The sequence below is a fragment of the Pseudophryne corroboree genome, chromosome 6 (genome assembly GCF_028390025.1).
Source record: "Pseudophryne corroboree isolate aPseCor3 chromosome 6, aPseCor3.hap2, whole genome shotgun sequence".
NCBI lineage: Eukaryota > Metazoa > Chordata > Amphibia > Anura > Myobatrachidae > Pseudophryne > Pseudophryne corroboree.
The window spans coordinates 273785674-273801618 of NC_086449.1; the positions used below are offsets into that span (position 1 = coordinate 273785674).

The 15945-nt window shown below is 48.2% G+C and overlaps 1 protein-coding gene across 2 annotated transcripts in view; it reads right to left on the reverse strand.

Moving 5' to 3' along the window:
• The window catches only part of SLC12A1 (solute carrier family 12 member 1), a 188443-nt gene that overhangs the window by 12108 nt on the left and 160390 nt on the right, over window positions 1-15945 (reverse strand). The window lies entirely within an intron of this gene.

Sequence of the window (15945 nt, forward strand, 5' to 3'; positions counted from 1 at the left end):
TTCTCCTTATGGGTTAATAGTAAAATGTAGTATGTTAATGCTGCTTCCATAAGAAATAAGACTTTCTGTAGTGCTACATCAGTTATCTGTGAGTACGGGTAGCTTAGAGAGCAATTGCAGTGATAGATGATCTGCCAGGTGGCGTAAGAGAGGAGATTAGTAGCTCTTGACATGTTTAGTATTGCACAACACAGAATAATACCAGAACTGATAACGCGAATGAGCATTTCTCAAGTTCTCTCTGCAACATGTTATTTTCTTCCAATACAGTCAGAAACAATTCACCAATACCTACATGTGTAATGACCTAAGTAATTTGTTACAAAAAAAAGTCCGATTGTGGTATGCGTGACCGGCGGTCAGGAGACCGCCGTTCAGCATATCTACGACAGGATCCCTGCAGCGGAACGCCGGCGGGGGTGGGGGAGCGTAACAAGCCCCTCGCGGGCTCGTGGTGACCCTATTCCCACTCTATGGGTGTCGTGGACACCCACAAGTGGGAATAGTACCTGTTGGTCGACCATCGAGATTGTGATGGTGCGGGATGTAGCAGGAGGTATTGTGACAGTCGGTCTCCTGACTGCTGGTGACATAACTACATCCCCTACACTTATGGCTGAAGAGCCATAAATGGACTATAGCGGTCCATTCTCACATAGGAAAAGTTCAGCGAGATTTTGCCAACACAATAGCGGGCTATACAGAGTTGTAAATAGGCATAAAACGTTCTATCTTTTGCATCTAGTACAGACTGGTGCAAGTGCGTAGTGTTGATGGCTAGCAGCACACCAAGCATACGGATAGGGAGTGCACACAATGCACATGCACATACGGAAGATTTCTGTCCAACTCTGCATCAGGCCAAATGTATACAAAGACAACAACAAAAATTGGGCAGCTGGAAATAAAGAGGGTGCTCTTTATTATAGCTCTAGTCAAAACGAGTGTCTTAATTCCCAAATTAATTCTCAAAGGAATAAAAGAAAAGATAAATAATCCATCAAATGTCAATGCAAATAAATGTAAAACTTAATCCCTATTAAGGAATTGTCAATATAACCCTATCCAGAGTATATAATATACTTTTCCTTCCTTGGCCTCTCACCTTCCCTTTCCCATGGGTCTGATTGTCTCTCTGCTGTCTCCATTTGTACAGCTGAACACTACCTGAGGCTTAACATAATCAAAACTAAGATTGTTAACTTTAAACTGTTGACTGTAGTGACCCCAATCCCATTTCTCTCACATCTGATAAGGTCACACTCTGCCCCAGTGGCGTGCGGTGAGGTCAGTGGCTGGTGAGGCATGCCCATTACCACCACCATTATGGCCGCCGCCAGTGCCCGCTACTGTACTGCTGCCCATGCCAGCTGCCAGTGCCTGCTAAAGTCACCGCCCCCACAGCTAATTCCCCATCTGATACTGTCGCCAATGCCTGAGAAGTCTGGGGAGTAACAGCAGCCAGGGCCTGGGCAGCAGAGGTGCCCGAAGTTAAAGAGAGCAGTGGAGGGTCTGCCTGGAAGCAGGATTACAGCTGCAGGTCGGTTGATTGAGACAGCGGTAGTAATCGCCCCCCTGCCCTTATACCCCGGCACACACGCAGTAATCACCCCCCCTCTCCTTATACCCCGGCACACACGCAGTAATCACCCCCCCTCTCCTTATACCCCTGCACGTATGCAGCAATCACCCCCCCCCCTCCCCTTGTACCCCGGCAGTCACACAGTAATCAACCCCACCCCTTAAACCCCAGGACATATGCAGTATTCACTCCCCCCGCCCCCACGAAAGACACACAGTAATCACCCCCTCCCCCCCCCCCCCCCCCCCCTTACCCCCCACAACCACCCCACCCCCCCCCCCCCCCCCCCGCAGACCTACCCACCACCTACCACCCCCCACCCCACACATATGCAGTTCACCCCCCCCCCCGCACACACACACCCCCCCCCCCCCCCTTACACCTCAGCAAGTATGCAGTAATCCCCCCCACCCCTCCCCCTCATACCCCAGCACACAAGTGCAGTAATCACTCCCCTCCTCCGGCAGACCTACAGTAATCATCATCACCACCACCACTGCAGTAATCACCACCCGCCTGCAGGCACACAGTAATCACCCCCCCTCCTTTAACCCCTTATATCCCGTCACAGTGCGCAAATCTCCGTGCTGAGCGCTGCTGTGTACTGACCATGGGCTGCTCTGCTATCTGAAACACAGAGCGCACAGCAGCCCATGGTCAGTATACGGCAGCGCTCAGCACAGACTCTGGGAGATGGCGGGTTATACACACCATCCGGCTGGCAGCGCTGCTGACAGCGGGGACAGTCACTGACCTGTGGAGGAGTTCACAAGACGAGGAGGCTCGAGTATGTCGGGCGGCGCCCCCCCCCCGTACCTGGAGTAAAGTCAGTGAGAGCGGCTACCCCCGTTACCGGCAATCAGCGTGAGGTGACCAGGGGAACTGGTGCAGGGGCCTCTCTCGGGGAGGAGAGTGGGCTGGATCCCAGGGATAGCTGTCATTCTGGTGCCCAATCATATATGCATCGGTGACAGGGGCGTGCTTTCATATGGGCTGAAAGCACACCCCTGTCACTGAGGCACATATACTAGTGCCGCTTACCCCGCTCTTTTAAATGGGCTTTTTACTGCCCGTTCCTTGGCTCCGCCCCCCGCTTCCTACCCTTTATTATTGTCCGCGGGAGGCACCACTCTGGGTGCCTCCAAAAGTTATTTAAGCATGTTTTTAAATTGTAAAAAGGATTATAATAATATAAAACATATACTTATGACACGGAATGTGTCTTAAGTATCTTTATATTAATGTAATCATTAATGACAGGGGAGGCACTGCCTCCCCTGCCTCCCCTGACTGCACGTCCCTGCTCTGCCCTGCTTCCCATGCATGCAGCCTCTAGGTCATCACTAACTCCACCCTCCACTTCTCTTCCCACTTCCAGTCCCCTGCACAATTCTGTCACCTATAGTATACCTTAACATCATTGTCAAGAGTCACACTTTCCTCTCATTGGATGTCAACAAGACCCTTGTCCATGGTCTAATAATTTTGCACATGAATAACTACAATTTCTTTCTCTCTGAACTGCCTGTTAACCCTCTGTTCCCACAGCATTCTGTCCTGAATGTGGTGCCATGACTTATATTCTTCTACCGCCATTCCTCTTTAGCTGCACCTTTATATAAAGCACTCTTCTGTCTCTCATTCTCTCCAGAATTCAATTCAAACTGCTCAACCCACATGCACAGCTCTCTATAGTCCTTCCCCATTCTATACCTCTGACCTTGTCAAGAAACACTACATTCCCACTCCATTCTACCAATGACCTCTCATTTTATCACCACCTCACATTCCTGTTGGCTATTCCCAACCTTTTGAACGCCCTGCTTCTCCTGACCAGACTCTCTCTTCAACCTCCAATATTTGTAGTGCTTCTTTAAAACTCTCCTCTTCATGTTGCCTACTCCAACCCGCCCTAAGTTATCTTCCTTCTCAGATTCTACCTGTCGTAACTACTCATTTTATACCACCATGCTGTACCTTTAAAACCACCTGAACCTTGGTTGCAAGCAACCTGTGTCTGCATTTTCCAGGTAAAGTGTGCCGGAAAAGATGCCTGATGATGTGATTCACTATGAATTGCAGCCCCACCTCTGTAACATTTTTACAAAACTTACAACAAAACATTGAGGGTGTGTGTGTCTCGGGCGCAGTGACACAATTTGCTGCATCACTACCCACCTTGAGATTAAATTGCCAATGTCAGTAAGTATGTAGTAGGGACCCCCACAATTTAGTTGCCCTGGGGCTCCCACAAACCTTAAGCCAGTCCTGGTTTGCAATGTGGTTATTAAAGTCAAAAGTGGGCCAAATAAGTATTGATTTAAACAACAGTAAGCATTGAAACATTTAATTTGTGAGCACACACACAAAAAAAAGAAAAAAAGAAAAACCCCATCAACTGCAGTCATTATTTACAGGTAAAGGCCCGTACACACTGGTCGATATATCGGCCGTTCTCCTGAACGGCCGATATATCGCGGGACCGTCGGCCGGTGTGTACGGCCGATACGTCTGTGAACTCCGTCGTTCATAGACGTATCGCGTCGGCTGCGCAGCACAGCCGACGGCCAATATATCTAACGATATATTGGCGCGTCGCTGTGTGTGTACGGGGCGGTCGTCCGACCGCCCATACACATGCTGCGGCGGCCGGCGGTGATTGACAGGTGAACTGGGCGGGCGGGCGCCCGCTCGCCCGCCCAGTTCATGACGTCAGTCCCCCGACGGATCGGGCAGTGTGTATGTGCAGCACACTGCCCGATCCGTACATAGATATATCTGCAGATCAATTGATCTGCAGATATATCTACTGGTGTGTACCCACCTTAAGTTTACTGCTCAAAAAAAAAAAAAGGCAGAATATTGACATTAAAGTGAGACAAGAGTTAGCCATGCAATTATGGAGCATGTCGATGGCGCATACTGCCACAAAGGGGACATACCATCTTAGTGGTGGTGTGGCTATACTTCCCATTCGCTCTAGGCCTCCAGAGAGGACTGTGCCTGGGTACTATACTTATGCCTCCCCTGTCTCAGTGTCCTGGATTGTAGAAAGCTAAACTTGTAACTAAAATGGAATAACAAAGTATCAAAATAAGACTTACAAATGTCACTGCAATCTATCTCTTTTTGTATCTGATCTTTGGGGTTATTTTCACGGCATAATTAGTTTTGACAAGATAACACGACTAGCGTTATCATCCAGCCTGTTCCAATGTGTCTAGCTCGCTGACCCTGCCAGTGCCAGCAATCAGAAATTCATTGCATGTATTTGTGCATGAATTCATCTTAGTCAGAAATAAAATGACATTAAAATACAATGTGTGAAGACGCGTTAGCAGGGATTTTGAAATGGAAAAGTTGATAGTTTATTTAAACTGATTTATTATTGTGAAAATCTTTCTATTTTAGCAGTTTTCTAAAGCACAATTATTGATACTCATAAAATATTATTTGTTTTTGTATGCTAACATTTTGCTGTTTAGCATCTACTCCAATGTTGCAGCTTGGAGACAAAAGGTGTCTAGATGCTCTTTAAACTAAAAGTAAAACCAAAAACCTGCTTTAGATAGATACTGAAGAAATAACAATAATTTGCAACTGGAAGAGTATCATTTATAGCAGCAGACAGAATACATAAAAATGCATATTTATTACATTCACTCTTGGGGGTATATTTACTAAAGCTTCTAAAAATGAAAAGTGATGGTGTTGCCCATAGCAACCAATCAGATTCTGTCTATAATTTTGTAGGATTCAATAGAAAAATGGTAGCAAGAATGTGATTGGTTGCTATGAGCAATCACAACACTCTTCATTTGTAGAACCTTTAGTAAATCTACCAATTATACACATAATTGTGAGTAGTAAACTATATGACACCAAGATATATAAAATACACTGTAAATATAAATTATGCTTTGTTAATTTTCACTTACTGTGCAGTATACATTTATGTAGTGACGCTTTAAGATATAAGTAGGTTCAATCCAAAGTATCACACTAGTGGTTCTCAGTCCCAATTTACAAACAAAAGGTTTCTTGTAATTTTGGAGAAGGATTATCAAAGCTGGCAGAGAGATACCAGCCAATCAGCTCCTAATTGTCACTTTACAGGCAGTGGGCGGGATGTAATGAAGTCCATGTTCAGCGGCCATGCTGGATGCCGGCTGAACTCTGACTTTTTTTTTAAAGGGGCAATCATTTACAAGGATAAAACATGCCTTGTAAACGAATAGCCCCTTTAAAAAAAGTCAGAGTTCAGCTGGCATCCCACACGGCCGACAAACTCGGACGTCATTACAGAGCACCCAAAGTTTGAAGAAAGCCAGGAGCTGATTGGTTAGTACTTTATCTTTTTCCACTTTATCTCTCTCCAAGCTTTGACAAATCTCCCCTTAAATTCCAAAATTGTACCAATTTCTTTTCAAGACTCAGCGCTTCCAATAAGAGGTTATCACTATACATTAATGTGTAAATGATTTGGAATTGATACAATGGCCCTCATTCCGAGTTGTTCGCTCGGTAAATTTCATCGCATCGCAGCGATTTTCCGCTTAGTGCGCATGCGCAATGTCCGCACTGCGACTGCGCCAAGTAAATTTGCTATGAAGATAGGATTTTTACTCACGGCTTTTTCTTCGCTCCGGCGATCGTAATGTGATTGACAGGAAATGGGTGTTACTGGGCGGAAACAGGCCGTTTTATGGGCGTGTGGGAAAAAACGCTACCGTTTCCGGGAAAAACGTAGGAGTGGCCGGAGGAACGGGGGAGTGTCTGGGCGAACGCTGGGTGTGTTTGTGACGTCAAACCAGGAACGACAAGCACTGAACTGATCGCAGATGCCGAGTAAGTCTGAAGCTACTCTGAAACTGCTACGAGGTGTGTAATCGCAATATTGCGAATACATCGTTCGCAATTTTACTATGCTAAGATTCACTCCCAGTAGGCGGCGGCTTAGCGTGTGCAATACTGCTAAAATCGCCTTGCGAGCGAACAACTCGGAATGAGGGCCAATATCCCAATACCATTAAGAATCATCTATGTTCCACATGGTACACACCCCTCGTCTCCTCTCCGTGTCTCTCCCTCACCTGAGCCAGCAAGCTACTTATATATTGTAGCTAGGACAACAATATGTGTGTATATATATATATATATATATATATATATATATATGGAAAGAGTTTTATAGGTCAGTGCGCTTAGTCTAACGTTCAAATGTTCCTTTGAAGGAAGGGGTCGTCAAAAAGTCCAGATGTTTGGACTTAATCGGTCGTGAATGCTCCGTCAATAGACACCTCCCAAGCTTCTTTGGTGGCTGCTCAGTTCTTCAAAATATGACCTGGGTATATTCAGTCATGCAATTCTGTAGAGGCAGGGGAAAAGAACAAGCGCCATATGGTGTAGTATTTTAGATAAGTCGGAGTATTATGTACACGTATATAAAATGTAAGTACCGGATGGATTCTTGAGATCAGGCCTGTCTGTCTCTCTCTATTCTTGGTGGCTGTTCCCCACCTATATGTTAGGAGACAAAGATCATCGCCATATAGTGTAGTAACCTCGTATTTCTCTTAGGGAACCCTCCCCTATATTTCATGCGTACCAAATGAAAAATTCAATTTAGCATATAAGATATACTTATATCCAGGTGGATCAAGTCGGTCCGGTATGATGTATTAGCTCAATCAATCGCCTGCTGCTGCCTTATATAGCAATATCAGAATTTTAATCAACAAATATAATATACAAAATTCAAATAAAGATAAATCAAATAAAAAATCTTAGCTGATTGATATAAGGAGGAAGCCCTGGAGGCGAAACGCGTTGAGACTGACCTACCTACTGCTTATATCAATCAGCTAAGATTTTTTATTTGATTTATCTTTATTTGAATTTTGTATATTATATTTGTTGATTAAAATTCTGATATTGCTATATAAGGCAGCAGCAGGCGATTGATTGAGCTAATACATCATACCGGACCGACTTGATCCACCTGGATATAAGTATATCTTATATGCTAAATTGAATTTTTCATTTGGTACGCATGAAATATAGGGGAGGGTTCCCTAAGAGAAATACGAGGTTACTACACTATATGGCGATGATCTTTGTCTCCTAACATATAGGTGGGGAACAGCCACCAAGAATAGAGAGAGACAGACAGGCCTGATCTCAAGAATCCATCCGGTACTTACATTTTATATACGTGTACATAATACTCCGACTTATCTAAAATACTACACCATATGGCGCTTGTTCTTCTCCCCTGCCTCTACATATATATATATATATATATATATATATATATTTCAGTAGCGGCTCTTGCCATGGACAAGCAGGCTTTTTGTCCAGGGCGCCGCTACCCAGTGGCGGTTCTTGCCACGGGCAAGCGGTACTTTTGCCCGGGGCGCCGCCTTCCGGAGGGCGCCGGCGCCATCCGGAGGGCGCCGCACCAGGGCAAGATCCGCCACTGTGCCCCCCTGTAGTGCCCTGCTGTGCCCCCCCCGCTTTGAAGGGAACCAGACGCGTAGCGTCTAGTTTCCCTTCATGGAGAGGACCTTAGTTGTGCGGTGCGCGATGACGTCATCGCGCACCGCACAGCAAAGGTCCTCTCCATGAAGGGAAACTAGACGCTACGGTCTAGTTTCCCTTCGTCTAGAGGACCTTTGCTGTGCGATGCGCGATGACGTCATCGCGCACCGCACAGCATAGTGGCACAGACACTAGGGGTCATAATTGACCTCTAGTGTCTATGCTGTTCTATAGGAGAGACGTAATAACGTCTCTCCCATAGATCGAAGAGAACAGAAGAGAGGAGGAGAGGAGAAGAGCGGCGCCGCCGGCGGAGGGGGTCTGGATCAGGAACGGGGATGGTAAGTATACTTTTTATTTATTTTTATTTTTTCTTTCAGCGCGCTGACCACGCCCCCAATCAAAGCCACACCCTCATATTTTGCCCGGGGCGCCACAAATCATAGAACCGGCCCTGCCGCTACCCTGAGGGTGCCGTGGCAAGAGCCGCTACTAATCTACCCTCCCTCATTCCCCGGCCCCCGGCTGCAGCGAGCGCCGTGTGCGCCCGCTGCAGCCGGCATCGTTGACTGACACTAGAGGTCAAAATTGACCCCTAGTGTCAGTGCGGCGCTGCTATGGGAGAGAAGTCATGACGTCTCTCTCATACAGAGGAGCCGGCACCCGGAGACAGCAGCAGCAGTGGTCCGGAAGCAGGAGCGAGGCTGGTAAGTATTGTGTTTTTGTTTTCTTTTAGGGTTTCAAAGCGCCGCTACTACAGGGGGCACATACTGGGGGCACTACTACAGGGGGCACAGCTGCAAGGGGCACAGCTACAGGGGGCAGATCTACAGGGGGCAGATCTACAGGGGGCACATACTGGGGGCACTGCTACAGGGGGAACAGCTACTGGGGGCAAATCAACTTGGGGCACAGCTACAAGGGGCACAGCTACTGGAGGCACTACTACAGGGGGCACTACTACAGGGGGCACAGCTACAGGGGGCACAACTACTAGGAGCACAACTACAGGGGTCACTGCTACAGGGGGAACAGCTACTGGGGGCAAATTAACTGGGGGCACAACTACTGGGGCACAACTACTGGGGGCAAATCTACAGGGGGGCACAAGTACAGGGGGCACAAGTACAGGGGGCACAACTACTGGGGGCACAGCTACTGGGGGCACAGCTACTGGGGGCACAACTACAGGGAGGGCACAACTACAGGGGGCACTGCTACAGGGTGCAAATCAACTGGGGGCACAGCTACAAGGGGCACTGCTACTGGGGGCACTACTATGGGGGCACTGCTACTAGGGGCACAGCTACAAGGGGCACTACTAAAGGGGGCACTGCTACAGGGGGGAACAGCTACTGGGGGAAAATTAATTGGGGGCACAGCTGCTGGGGGCACTGCTACAGGGGGAACAGCTACTGAGGGAAAATTAACTGGGGGTACAGCTACTGGGGGCACAACTACAGGGGGCACATACTAGGAGCACTGCTACAGGGTGCAAATCAACTGGGGGCACAGCTACAAGGGACACAGCTACTGGGGGTACTACTATAGGGGGCACAGCTACAAGGGGCACAACTACTAGGGGCACTACTAAACGGGGCACTGCTACAGGGGGATCAGCTACTGGGGAAAATTAATTGGGGGCACAGCTGCTGGGGGTACAGCTACTGGGGGCACAACTACTGGGGGCACAGCTACAGCAGGCACAAGTACAGGGAGATAACTGTGGGCACGCCCCTTCCCTATTAAGAAGCCATGCCCCTTCCCTATAAAGAAGCCACACCCCTGTTTTGGGGCGTGTGCGCCCTCGGCGTGCACCAACTGTATTTTATCTGGAGAGGGGGGGGGGGCACCACAGGAAACTTTCGCCCTGGGCGCCACATGGTCTAGAACCGGTCCTGATAGATAGATAGATAGATATTATATATATATATATATATATATATATATATCTAAGAATTTACTTACCGATAATTCTATTTCTCATAGTCCGTAGTGGATGCTGGGGACTCCGTAAGGACCATGGGGAATAGCGGCTCCGCAGGAGACTGGGCACAAAGTAAAAAGCTTTAGGACTACCTGGTGTGCACTGGCTCCTCCCCCTATGACCCTCCTCCAAGCCTCAGTTAGGATACTGTGCCCGGACGAGCGTACACAATAAGGAAGGATTTTGAATCCCGGGTAAGACTCAAACCAGCCACACCAATCACACCGTACAACTTGTGATCTGAACCCAGTTAACAGCATGATAACAAAGGAGCCTCTGAAAAGATGGCTCACAACAATAATAACCCGATTTTTGTAACAATAACTATGTACAAGTATTGCAGACAATCCGCACTTGGGATGGGCGCCCAGCATCCACTACGGACTATGAGAAATAGAATTATCGGTAAGTAAATTCTTATTTTCTCTAACGTCCTAAGTGGATGCTGGGGACTCCGTAAGGACCATGGGGATTATACCAAAGCTCCCAAACGGGCGGGAGAGTGCGGATGACTCTGCAGCACCGAATGAGAGAACTCCAGGTCCTCCTCAGCCAGGGTATCAAATTTGTAGAATTTAGCAAACGTGTTTGCCCCTGACCAAGTAGCTGCTCTGCAAAGTTGTAAAGCCGAGACCCCTCGGGCAGCCGCCCAAGATGAGCCCACTTTCCGTGTGGAATGGGCTTTTACAGATTTTGGCTGTGGCAGGCCTGCCACAGAATGTGCAAGCTGAATTGTACTACAAATCCAACGAGCAATCGTCTGCTTAGAAGCAGGAGCACCCAGCTTGTTGGGTGCATACAGGATAAACAGCGAGTCAGATTTTCTGACTCCAGCCGTCCTGGAAACATATATTTTCAGGGCCCTGACTACGTCTAGCAACTTGGAATCCTCCAAGTCCCTAGTAGCCGCAGGCACCACAATAGGCTGGTTTAAGTGAAATGCTGAAACCACCTTAGGAAGAAATTGAGGCCGAGTCCTCAATTCTGCCCTATCCGTATGAAAAATTAGGTAAGGGCTTTTATAGGATAAAGCCGCCAATTCTGATACACGCCTGGCTGAAGCCAGGGCTAACATCATTACCACTTTCCATGTGAGATATTTTAAGTCCACAGTGGTGAGTGGTTCAAACCAATGTGATTTTAGGAATCCCAAAACTACATTGAGATCCCAAGGTGCCACTGGAGGCACAAAAGGAGGCTGTATATGCAGTACCCCCTTGACAAACGTCTGAACTTCAGGAACTGAAGCTAGTTCTTTTTGGAAGAATATTGACAGGGCCGAAATTTGAACCTTAATGGACCCTAATTTTAGGCCCATAGACAGTCCTGTTTGCAGGAAATGCAGGAAACGACCCAGTTGAAATTCCTCTGTAGGGGCCTTCCTGGCCTCACACCACGCAACATATTTACGCCAAATACGGTGATAATGTTGCACAGTTACATCCTTCCTGGCTTTGATCAGGGTAGGGATGACTTCATCCGGAATGCCTTTTTCCTTCAGGATCCGGCGTTCAACCGCCATGCCGTCAAACGCAGCCGCGGTAAGTCTTGAAACAGACATGGTCCCTGCTGGAGCAGGTCCTTTCTTAGAGGTAGAGGCCACGGGTCTTCCGTGAGCATCTCTTGAAGTTCCGGGTACCAAGTCCTTCTTGGCCAATCCGGAGCCACGAGTATAGTCTTTACTCCTCTCCTTCTTATGATTCTCAATACCTTGGGTATGAGAGGTAGAGGAGGGAACACATACACTGATCGGTACACCCACGGTGTTACCAGAGCGTCCACAGCTATTGCCTGAGGGTCCCTTGACCTGGCGCAATATCTGTCCAGTTTTTTGTTGAGGCGGGACGCCCTCATGTCCACCTTTGGTTTTTCCCAACGGTTCACAATCATGTGGAAGACTTCTGGGTGGAGTCCCCACTCCCCCGGGTGGAGATCGTGTCTGCTGAGGAAGTCTGCTTCCCAGTTGTCCACTCCCGGAATGAACACTGCTGACAGTGCTATCACATGATTTTCCGCCAGGCGAAGAATCCTTGCAACTTCCGTCATTGCCCTCCTGCTTCTTGTGCCGCCCTGTCTGTTTACGTGGGCGACTGCCGTGATGTTGTCCGACTGGATCAACACCGACTGACCCCGAAGCAGAGGCCTTGCCTGACTTAGGGCATTGTAAATGGCCCTTAGTTCCAGGATATTTATGTGAAGTGACGTTTCCATGCTTGACCACAAGCCCTGGAAATTTCTTCCCTGTGTGACTGCTCCCCAGCCTCTCAGGCTGGCATCCGTGGTCACCAGGACCCAATCCTGAATGCCGAATCTGCGGCCCTCTAGGAGATGAGCACTCTGTAACCACCACAGGAGAGACACCCTTGTCCTTGGAGACAGGGTTATCCGCTGATGCATTTGAAGATGCGATCCGGACCATTTGTCCAGCAGATCCCACTGAAAAGTTCTTGCGTGGAATCTGCCGAATGGAATCGCTTCGTAAGAAGCCACCATCTTTCCCAGGACCTTTGTGCATTGATGCACTGACACCTGGCCTGGTCTTAGGAGGTTCCTGACTAGGTCGGATAACTCCCTGGCTTTCTCCTCCGGGAGAAACACCTTTTTCTGTACTGTGTCCAGAATCATCCCTAGGAACAGCAGACGTGTCGTCGGAATCAGCTGCGATTTTGGAATATTTAGAATCCAACCGTGCTGTCGTAGTACTATTTGAGATAGTGCTACTCCGACCTCTAACTGTTCTCTGGACCTTGCCCTTATCAGGAGATCGTCCAAGTAAGGGATAATTAAGACGCCTTTTCTTCGAAGAAGAATCATCATTTCGGCCATTACCTTGGTAAAGACCCGGGGTGCCGTGGACAATCCAAACGGCAGCGTCTGAAACTGATAATGACAGTTCTGTACCACAAACCTGAGGTACCCTTGGTGAGAAGGGCAAATTGGGACATGGAGGTAAGCATCCTTGATGTCCAGAGACACCATATAGTCCCCTTCTTCCAGGTTCGCTATCACTGCTCTGAGTGACTCCATCTTGAACTTGAACCTTCTTATGTAAGTGTTCAAGAATTTCAGATTTAAAATGGGTCTCACCGAGCCGTCCGGCTTCGGTACCACAAACAGCGTGGAATAATACCCCTTTCCCTGTTGTAGGAGGGGTACCTTGATTATCACCTGCTGGGAATACAGCTTGTGAATGGCTTCCAATATCGCCTCCCTGTCGGGGGGAGACGTTGGTAAAGCAGACTTCAGGAACCGGCGAGGGGGAGACGTCTCGAATTCCAATTTGTACCCCTGAGATACTACCTGCAGGATCCAGGGGTCCACTTGCGAGTGAGCCCACTGCGCGCTGAAAATCTTGAGACGGGCCCCCACCGTGCCTGAGTCCGCTTGTAAGGCCCCAGCGTCATGCTGAGGACTTGGCAGAAGCGGGGGAGGGCTTCTGTTCGTGGGAAGAGGCTGTCTGCTGCAGTCTTTTTCCCCTTCCTCTGCCCCGGGGCAGATATGAGTGGCCTTTTGCCCGCTTGCCCTTATGGGGACGAAAGGACTGAGCCTGAAAAGACGGTATCTTTTTCTGCTGCGAGGTGACTTGGGGTAGAAAGGTGGATTTCCCGGCCGTTGCCGTGGTCACCAAGTCCGATAGACCGACCCCAAATAACTCCTCCCCTTTATACGCCAATACTTCCATATGCCATTTGGAATCCGCATCCCCTGACCACTGTCGCGTCCATAATCCTCTTCTGGCAGAAATGGACATCGCACTTACTCTTGATGCCAGAGTGCAAATATCCCTCTGTGCATCTCGCATATATAGAAACGCATCTTTTAAACGCTCTATAGTCAATAATATATTGTCCCTGTCCAGGGTATCAATATTTTCAGTCAGGAAATCCGACCAAGCCACCCCAGCACTGCACATCCAGGCTGAGGCGATTGCTGGTCGCAGTATAATACCAGTATGTGTGTATATACTTTTTAGGACATTTTCCAGCTTCCTATCAGCTGGTTCCTTGAGGGCGGCCATATCAGGAGACGGTAACGCCACTTGTTTTGATAAGCGTGTGAGCGCCTTATCCACCCTAGGGGGTGTTTCCCAGCGCGCCCTAACCTCTGGCGGGAAAGGGTACAATGCCAATCATTTTTTAGAAATTAGCAGTTTTTTATCGGGGGAAACCCACGCTTCATCACACACCTCATTTAATTCATCTGATTCAGGAAAAACTACGGGTAGTTTTTTCACACCCCACATAATACCCTTTTTTGTGGTACTTGTAGTATCAGAAATGTTCAAAACCTCCTTCATTGCCGTGATCATGTAACGTGTAGCCCTACTGGAAAATACGTTTGTTTCTTCACCGTCGACACTGGAGTCAGTGTCTGTGTCTGTGTCTGTATCGACCTGATGTAACGGGCGCTTTAGAGCCCCTGACGGTGTTTGAGACGCCTGTACAGGTATTAACTGATTATCCGGCTGTCTCATGTCGTCAACAGACTTTTGTAAAGTGCTGACACTATCACGTAATTCTTTCCATAAGATCATCCAGTCAGGTGTCGACTCCCTAGAGGGTGACATCACTAACACAGGCAATTGCTCCGCCTCCACACCATTTTCCTCCTCATACATGTCGACACAACGTACCGACACACCGCACACACACAGGGAATGCTCTGATAGAGGACAGGACCCCACTAGCCCTTTGGGGAGACAGAGGGAGAGTTTGCCAGCACACACCAGAGCGCTATATATATACAGGGATAACCTTATATAAGTGTTTTTCCCTAATATAGCTGCTGTATATCTTTATATGCCAATTTTATGCCCCCCCTCTCTTGTTTTACCCTGTTTCTGTAGTGCAGGACTGCAGGGGAGAGTCAGGGAGCCTTCCTCCAACGGAGCTGTGAGGAAAAAATGGCGCCAGTGTGCTGAGGAGATAGGCTCCGCCCCCTTTTCGGCGGCCTTTCTCCCGCTTTTTTATTGTAATTTAGGCAGGGGTTAAATACATCCATATAGCCCAGGAGCTATAGGTGATGTCTTTTTAGCCAAACAAAGGTATTTCTATTGCGTCTCAGGGCGCCCCCCCCAGCGCCCTGCACCCTCAGTGACCGGAGTGTGAAGTGTGCTGAGAGCAATGGCGCACAGCTGCGGTGCTGTGCGCTACCTTAATGAAGACAGGACGTCTTCTGCCACCGATTTTCCGGACTCTTCAGTCTACTGGCTCTGTAAGGGGGATGGCGGCGCGGCTCCGGGACCCATCCATGGCTGGGCCTGTGATCGTCCCTCTGGAGCTAATGTCCAGTAGCCTAAGAAGCCCAATCCACTCTGCACGCAGGTGAGTTCGCTTCTTCTCCCCTTAGTCCCTCGATGCAGTGAGCCTGTTGCCAGCAGGTCTCACTGAAAGTAAAAAACCTACTTTAAACTTTTTCTCTAAGCAGCTCAGGAGAGCCACCTAGATTGCACCCTTCTCGTTCGGGCACAAAATCTTAACTGAGGCTTGGAAGAGGGTCATAGGGGGAGGAGCCAGTGCACACCAGGTAGTCCTAAAGCTTTTTACTTTGTGCCCAGTCTCCTGCGGAGCCGCTATTCCCCATGGTCCTTACGGAGTCCCCAGCATCCACTTAGGACGTTAGAGAAATATATATATATATATATACACTGTATATATTCTGTTTTTTTGAAGCAGCACATGATATGTAGATCTTTTAGCTGAGAGATGCAGGAGTCTATGCTCTGTATCCTGTTCTGTTGCATCAAGATATAAATGCAGTATATTAAATATGTATCTTGCTAATAGAAAATCCAAAATTTTACTCAAGAGCAATCCACTAATATGCTGACTTGGAG